This window comes from Lotus japonicus, chromosome 5, assembly GCF_012489685.1.
Source record: "Lotus japonicus ecotype B-129 chromosome 5, LjGifu_v1.2".
In the NCBI taxonomy this organism is placed as follows: domain Eukaryota; kingdom Viridiplantae; phylum Streptophyta; class Magnoliopsida; order Fabales; family Fabaceae; genus Lotus; species Lotus japonicus.
In genome coordinates, this window is record NC_080045.1 from 40,674,448 (window position 1) to 40,682,433 (window position 7,986).

The following is a 7,986-nucleotide window of genomic DNA, read 5'->3' on the forward strand; positions in this document are numbered from 1 at the left end:
CTTCTGGACATATCAGAGATTCCACTATTCAGCTTCTGGATCTTCAGAGTCTTCCACACCATCAGAACATCTGAACCTTCAATGTTGCTTGGTTGTCAGAACTTCTGGATCTTCAGAACTTCTAGTGACTGAGTCCTTATCAGAGCTTGTATAACTTCAGATCTTCTGAAGCATTTCTACTGTTCGTAGTGAACATAGATGTTGCGAAAGCGTTGCTTGTGTCACTCTTTATGCACAGTGCTTCTGATTTGTGTGAGATTGAATTGAGGTCAGAGCCTGTAAACAGCACACTCAGAAAAACACGTTAGAGTACCATAATTGTTCATACTGAAATGTTAACTTGTAATCATCAAAACATAAGAGTTGTACTACACGATCAAAACTTGATCTTACAATCTCCCCCTTTTTGATGATGACAAAACCAAGATTTTGATGAACAATTCTTAAACAATAAACTGAATTCACTCAGAGTTTAGGGATATAGAATCAGACTTATCCTGATGTGAATAGTTTATCTTGCTCAATCTGAATCCAAGTCACAGCTTGATTCTGAGCATAGCTCCCCCTGAATCTAAGACTTAATGAAAACGTTAGAAGAGTCTATATTCTGAGCTAAATAAAAATATAAGAGATCAGAGTGAAGGAGCATGACATCGATGAAATAGAATAATCAGAGCGCATAAGTATTCAGAGTCAACGATAAGTGGTATCAGAGTCAACTATATATCAGAGTCAAATATAATCACTTCAGAAGAAGTGAAATGTATTCCTTGTATTTGCCCCACGACACATCCATGGTAATAAAGGTGGAACTCTTAAATTCTCCAAAATAAAAAAATAAATCACACTAACACATCTTACACATCAAAAACTGGGTGTACTCCCCCTTTTTGTCATAAGCAAAAAGTATGGGGTGTGAAAAACTTAGCTTGAAGTACAAGGTACTCCCCCTTAGAGAAGGTCTAAGTTTAGGAAAAAAAAAGGAGAGAAAAAAAATAAACGCGGTAAGAATGAGAGTTACGCGAAGTAAAGAAGGGAGTTAATGCAGGAGAAGAACGTTTACCACCGGCCACGGGAGTAAAGATAACTTCAGTTACCAAGGACTTATCCTCGAGAAACTACAGGAGCAATAACTTCCAAAAGGCGAATGAAGCTTATATAAGGCAGGTTAGAGGAGGGTAAGCTTCACAACTTGATCAATACCATCAAAAGAAAAATGGCATCATACATGGCAGCACTGGAAGAGCTCAGAAGGAAGGCCTTTGAGGAGGACTTGTTCCTTAATATAAGTCATCCAGAGGGTACAAAAACCATAGCAGAGCTGACAAGGACACTGCTAGAAGAGGACCTGCGTCCAGAGTTAGAGAGAGACTTAGAAGAATTCCTTGCCTTCGTGGAGGAAGTGCAAGAGCTCAGCCAGCTTGAACTAAAGCTGCTGGAAGAAAAAGAGATCATAGAAGAGAAGCTCAAGACTTCAGAAGAAATTCTGGAGAGGGACGAGCTAAAAGTCAGTCTCAACAACATCCAGTATGCACTGGATCGTCTGGAGAAGGAAAGGTCAGAGCAGCGCCAGGAGTGCAGAAGAATGAGGAGGGATCCTCCATTCTAGAATGTAGGAAAAACAAAAAAAATGTATGATGTAAACGCAGTTGATTATTAATAAAAAAGATTTTTGCAATCACAAAGTGACAATATATATATATATATATATATATATATATATATATATATATGCATAAATAATCACAAACAAACAAAGCAGAATAACTAAAGAAAAAGAAACAGAAGTTAACCAAAGAAAACAAAGTTAAAAAATAGGAAAAGCGAAGAGATCCTAAAACTAGGATTTATCAGATCGACGCAGAAGTTCCATCATCATGTGCTTCATTTCAATTAGCATAGACTCATGAGTGTCAAGACGTTGTTCTATGATGTCCAGTCTGGACGAGCTTGACTGAGTAGAGCTGGAAGGAACATTCTGAGCAGCTTGAGGAGCTGGAATGGAAGCAGAAGCAGCAGGAGTAAAAACCACTGGTGCAAGTGCTTGGCATCTAAGGGCTTCAGCCTCAGCTTCAAGTCGTTCTGCCTCTAATCTGGCTTGTTCAGCTTGAGCTGCTGCTTGAAGTGCAGCTTCTTCGGCTTGCTCTTTCTTTCTTCTGGCCTCTTCAACAGCTTCAAGAAGCTTATGTCTCTGTTGTTGTTCATGAAGAGCCACCCTTCTTGCGAATCTCTGCTTTGCAGCCTCGATCCTCTGATTTCTTTCCGCAGTCAGATGCTGCATCATAATGGGAACCTGAGCCACTAGCCAAGTGCTCAGACTATTCCACTCTTCAGCCACAGACTCAGCATTCTCGCTCAGGTGAGTCTGACCTTGTACGTTTCGTAGCATCAAAGAAGCTTCATGATTGAAAATATTGATGCACTCAGACAGAGAGGTGGGTCTGAGGTGAGTGTAGGGAACTATAGAGAGGTTGGTTTCTGGAGAGGCTGGGTGATTGCTACTGTGAGCTTCAGAGGCACCTTGGGGAGAGCCAATGTCAAAGGATTGGACATGAGGTTCAGAGGCTCCAAGGTGTGGTTCTGAAGTGTCAACCAGAGGATTGGGTGATCTAACCGAAGAGTGGTTAGACACAGATTGTTCTGGGTCTGGTTGAACTGGCTCTTGTTGGACAGGGTCAGGTTGAGCCTGTTGAGCCAAAGGGTCTGCCTCATGTAAGGGATTGGCCAAGATAGGTTCATCTGGGTCAACTAGACGTTCAGGTCTAGGGCCAAGATATCTCCTAGAGCTTGGACAAGTGAGGTAATACTCTTCTAAGGTAGACACCTTTTCTTTTCTGACCTCCATGAATTTTCTAATTGATTCAGAGTTATTGGAGGGAGAGGAGTCAGCAACATTGGTTGGGAATGATACAGGTGTATAGGCTGTGGAGGAGTCTGTATCAGTGGTTCTGTCAGTTTTACGTGCTGATGCTCTGGGGACAGAGTGATCAGACGTTCTGGGTTCTGGTTCTGGTTGTGGTTGGACAGGAATGGTAAGTTCAGGACCAGAGGGTTCAAGAATGATTGGTTCTTGTTGGATTGTGATGGGTGAGGTTGGTTCATCTTGCCTAGAAGGTTGGTTCTGAAGCATGTTCCAGAGAGGTGCTTCATTTGGAGAAGGTTGGAAAAATGAAGACCTTGGGGAATTGGGTGGAGAGGTGGTTTGTGCAGCTGGTTGGGACTCAGGAATGGGAGTGAGTGGGTTTGAAGATTGTTTGAGCATAGCGGAGATGGGGAGTGCATAAAATAAATTCAAATCATCATCAGAAACAGCAACAGACTTACGTGATGATTGCGCTAATGATCTAGTCACTCTGGAAAGAGTAGCAATCCTTCTGACCACTTGAGCAGCTGGTTCCACCCGAGTAGGCTTCTCCACTATTCTGACTTGCTTCTTTTTCTTTGGCGGAGGGGGACCATCCTCATTATCACCATCATCACCATCATCTGGTTTGCTGGTTTCATCATGTTTTCTCTTGGGTTGGTCAGCCTTCTTCTCTTCTTCAGAGGGACATCTGATTCCTCAGAGGATTCTTCTAAGACCATCTTCCTCTGAACCTTCCTCTTGGGAGGAGAGTCAAACTCTGGAGCTGGAGGCAGTAGTCTAAATAATTCATCGACATCATAGCCTTGATTCTTCAGATCATCAACGAAGCACTTAATTGCTTCAGGGTTGTCTGCCTGGGTCCACAAAGGAAAGTCGTTCAGAGGGACTCTTCTTCGTCTGATTTCAGAAGATGTGTCTTCATGAGCAGGAGCTATTTTCTTTTTGACCAGACCCATCTTCTTCAGAGAATTAGCAGTGAAGACATCACTGACGATGGTGGTCAGATCCTCTGTGCATCCAGCATTGACCATATCTTGTAAAAGGCTGCTCTCAATGAAGAGATCAGACAGCAATCTCCCAAAGGGGATATACTTGATGGCGGACTTGATGGAGGCAGTAGTTCTTGACTTCTTGATACACTCCTTCAAGTAAGAGAACAGGAAGAAGGGGAGGCAGATTTTCTTCTTGTCTTGGGTGAAAACCAACATTGCCTTCTGGCAGAAGTTGATGTAATCTGGGGAACTGCCCTTTGGCCTCTGGTTGATACAGTGCAGCAGAATCTTGTGCCAGATTCTGAGCTTGGGACGAAGATCCACCACCTTGTAATCAGTCTTGCCCGGTTTGTAAGTGGTGTACAGGGCCTTGTTGGTCTCATCCTTCGTTTTGGGTTTCAGCTTCGATTCAGTGAATTGAAATCGATACCCACGTGCAGTGTCTGCACCCAGCAGATTCACGAATGACTTCTCAGTAATTATGATTCTCCTTCCAGCAATGTGAGAGACCACCTGAGTGTCATCGCAGTCAGCGTGCTTCCAGAATTCCTTAACCAATTTGTCATATACCGGTCCTCGAAGCTTGTTGAAGTAATTCTCCCAGCCTTGAACACGGACTTCAGGACGAAGATCATACCCATTTGCAGCAAGATTGTCGAGGTCGAATCTCCATTCTGCCAGTACTTGAAGTTCTTCAGGAGCGTATACGCAGTGAACGGCACAGCCCCGTTCTGCAATCGGAATTATCTGCTCTTGAGCAGGAACTTCAGGACCCAATTGGCCTGTTGCTTGACCCACTACCATGTGAGGGAACCTGGTTGCTTCAGCGGCTTCAGGTCTGGTTTGTCTCACCATTGTTGGAGTGGTTGAAGGTTTAGGGTTGAAGATGAGGTTGAATGATGAATAGAGAGCGAGAGAGAGATCGTGGGTAAGCGGTTTTTGAAAATACAAAAGAGAGAGAGAGTAAAAACCGAGAGTGTAGGAGATCGTGTGTGTATAGTGGATTTTGACAAATAACCGTTGTTGATTCAAAAAGGCAATTTAAGATCAACGGTTAAAAAAGACAAATAACCGTTGTTGATTCAAAAAGGCAATTTAAGATCAACAGTAAATACACTTATCACACGCAGGAGAGAAGCACATCAACACTCATTACGACAGACTGTCAGCACAGGCACAAGGAACTATGCATCAGTGAAACTGACACACGTTTACTGTCTCAGCTTCAGAGTCAACACCAATGGGTACATAAACTCTGATTGAGTTACCTTCTGGACTAGACATCTTCTGATAAAGAAGTATCATAGTCAGAGGTTCTGATCCATCTTCATGCTGGACAAAAGTCCATATTCAGATTTTTCAGAATGAAATTAAATCTATCCTCTGCTAAGGGCTTTGTAAAGATATCTGCCCATTGATGGTCAGTATCAACAAACTTCAGAAGAAGTATGCCCTTCTGTACATAATCTCTAATAAAATGATACTTTACCTCAATGTGTTTTGCCCTTGAATGTAAGATAGGATTCTTACTCAATGAAATCGCAGCAGTATTATCACAATAAATTGGGATATTGCTCTCTAGGATCTGATAATCCTCCAGCTGATGTTTCATCCAGAGCATCTGGGTGCTGCATATTGCTGCTGAGATATATTCTGCCTCTGCAGTAGATAGTGCAATGGTTGATTGCAGTAGATAGTGCAATGGTTGATTCTTCTGGATCTTCAGAACTTCTAGTGACTGAGTCCTTATCAGAGCTTGTATAACTTCAGATCTTCTGAAGCATTTCTACTGTTCGTAGTGAACATAGATGTTGCGAAAGCGTTGCTTGTGTCACTCTTTATGCACAGTGCTTCTGATTTGTGTGAGATTGAATTGAGGTCAGAGCCTGTAAACAACACACTCAGAAAAACACGTTAGAGTACCATAATTGTTCATACTGAAATGTTAACTTGTAATCATCAAAACATAAGAGTTGTACTACACGATCAAAACTTGATCTTACAATCGCCACTTTAGAACATCTCGAAAGATGGGACAATCCCGCGGGACCACACCCACCTTTTTGTCACTTTATAACGCCTCAAAAGACGGGACAATCACGCGGGACCACACCCACCTCATTGTCACTTAAGGACCAAAGCCTATATGCCAAGTCAATCAACAACAATACCCAGCAAATGATCAATTCAGAGTAACCACATGTTATTCCTATTATCAACGAACATAAATCAACTCAATTGCATATCAACTCAGTTCAATGACAGAAACCAGTAAACGGCCGAAGCCTCTCAGAAAAACATTTGGCACAAGCCTCAGAAACAGTCAACATAAGCAAGCATACAATATTTCAATCAACGCCAATCAAATTAAACATCTTCATCTCAAACGCAGGCAGTGCGATTAGTACATGCAAGACTCAAGGACACTCTAAAACTGAATTACCCTTACCTTCGTGAGTAGAAGTTGTGCATGGAAGTTGCGAACCTAGAACAAGGAAACACAATCATCAACACAAGACCTACTAGAAGTAATCAATCTAATAACACTAATCGAAACCGGAAAGAAAGCTTTTAAAGCTTAAGAGTTCCTATTTAGGCACGAATTGACAACAGGACTTCATTTGCTAAAACGCGCATAACTTGAGCTACATAACTCGGAATTACACGAAACCAAACCCAAAATTTCGGCAATCGAAAGAGCTACGCTATAGCTCAGGTCATAGAGACCCAAAAATTATTTTTGGACACGGTACCCTAACAAACAGGTTTCGGCCACTTTAGAAAATAGGGTTTCCGAACATTTTCTTCGATCTAAATCAATTCCTAGGTATTCTTAGGCGATATCTAGGCCAGGCAAACTCTCAGAAAAATTATCGGATCGAAAACTAGAACAGGGGTATTTTGGTCAAGATTTTTAGCTCGGAAAATCAAAATCGGATTTTCGAAAAATAAATTGGATGAGGTCGATACAAACAACGTTTATGACGACTAATCCTACTGACGCTAAGCTCAATCGAGAGTTTTTTATTCAAAAAGCGGAACCTCAGCATAAAAATGGGTTTTTGGGCAGAATCGAAGTTCTGCGGCGATTCGATGAGATTCGGCGAAATGTAATCCGCTAAACATGCTCTAGGGCATGCAGGGAATAAGTTTAGACAGAGAAATCAAGTTATTTGGACAGTTTTACAAAAAGCTCAAAACTTTGAGCACAAAAAGACATAGAGAAAAGCGACAGAATTTACGATCAGAGGTAAGGAAAAACATTAGTACCTCGAGGCCTACGCGTAGCAACGAACAGAGCGACGATCAGACAAGAATCGGCGAAAATCTCTCCTCCCTTTCTCTCCTTGAAGCTCACGGGTTTGGGGTGTTGATGGTGGTGATGAAGTTTTGATTTTTTTCAAGCTATTTATAGTTGATGGAAAATGCGGGAAAATGAAAATTTCGCGATTCCGATTTTTCCTGTGCATTCCTCTGTGAATTCTAAGATAGGTTCTGGCGACGGAATTCCATAACTCAAAACAGGTTTCTCAGAATTAAAGCAAACGATCCAAAGTCGGTGTAAATCTATTTTACCCGAAAACTACTTTTTGCAGTTGATGTCGGATGAGAAAACTTCTTTCTGAAGAAAGATTAGAAACTTCGAAAGAAATAGGTGTACGTGTGTGGAATCTTCATTTGAAGCTCCGAATAGAAAAAGTCTTCATCGACAGTTTACTTTAAGGTTCTTGAGCTATCAGGGATTCAGTTTCGGCAACCCTTTGAGAATTGAAATTGATCATTCGTACATTCCAGGGTTTCGTGTCGAAACACTTGTCGTGGAAAGGAATAAGAGAAATTCTTATATTCCTCTGAATATTTTTGAATATCGTTTCTACAGTGCTTTAAGAGCAGATTAGCCCTTTACTAACGTTTTCGCCCTAAGGCGGAAGTGAATAAGCTCGTGCTATAACCTATAGCGAAATTAGTAATATTCTTTGTCGTTTCCTAAATTTTCTTCTTCATAATACTAATCCAAACATTACACACAAGTCAAGTTCCTCTCACGCTTACACATAATCCTATGCGTGAGTTGGAAATTAATTGTTTATTTAATTCTAAAATCCCGGGTCTTACAACATCAAACCC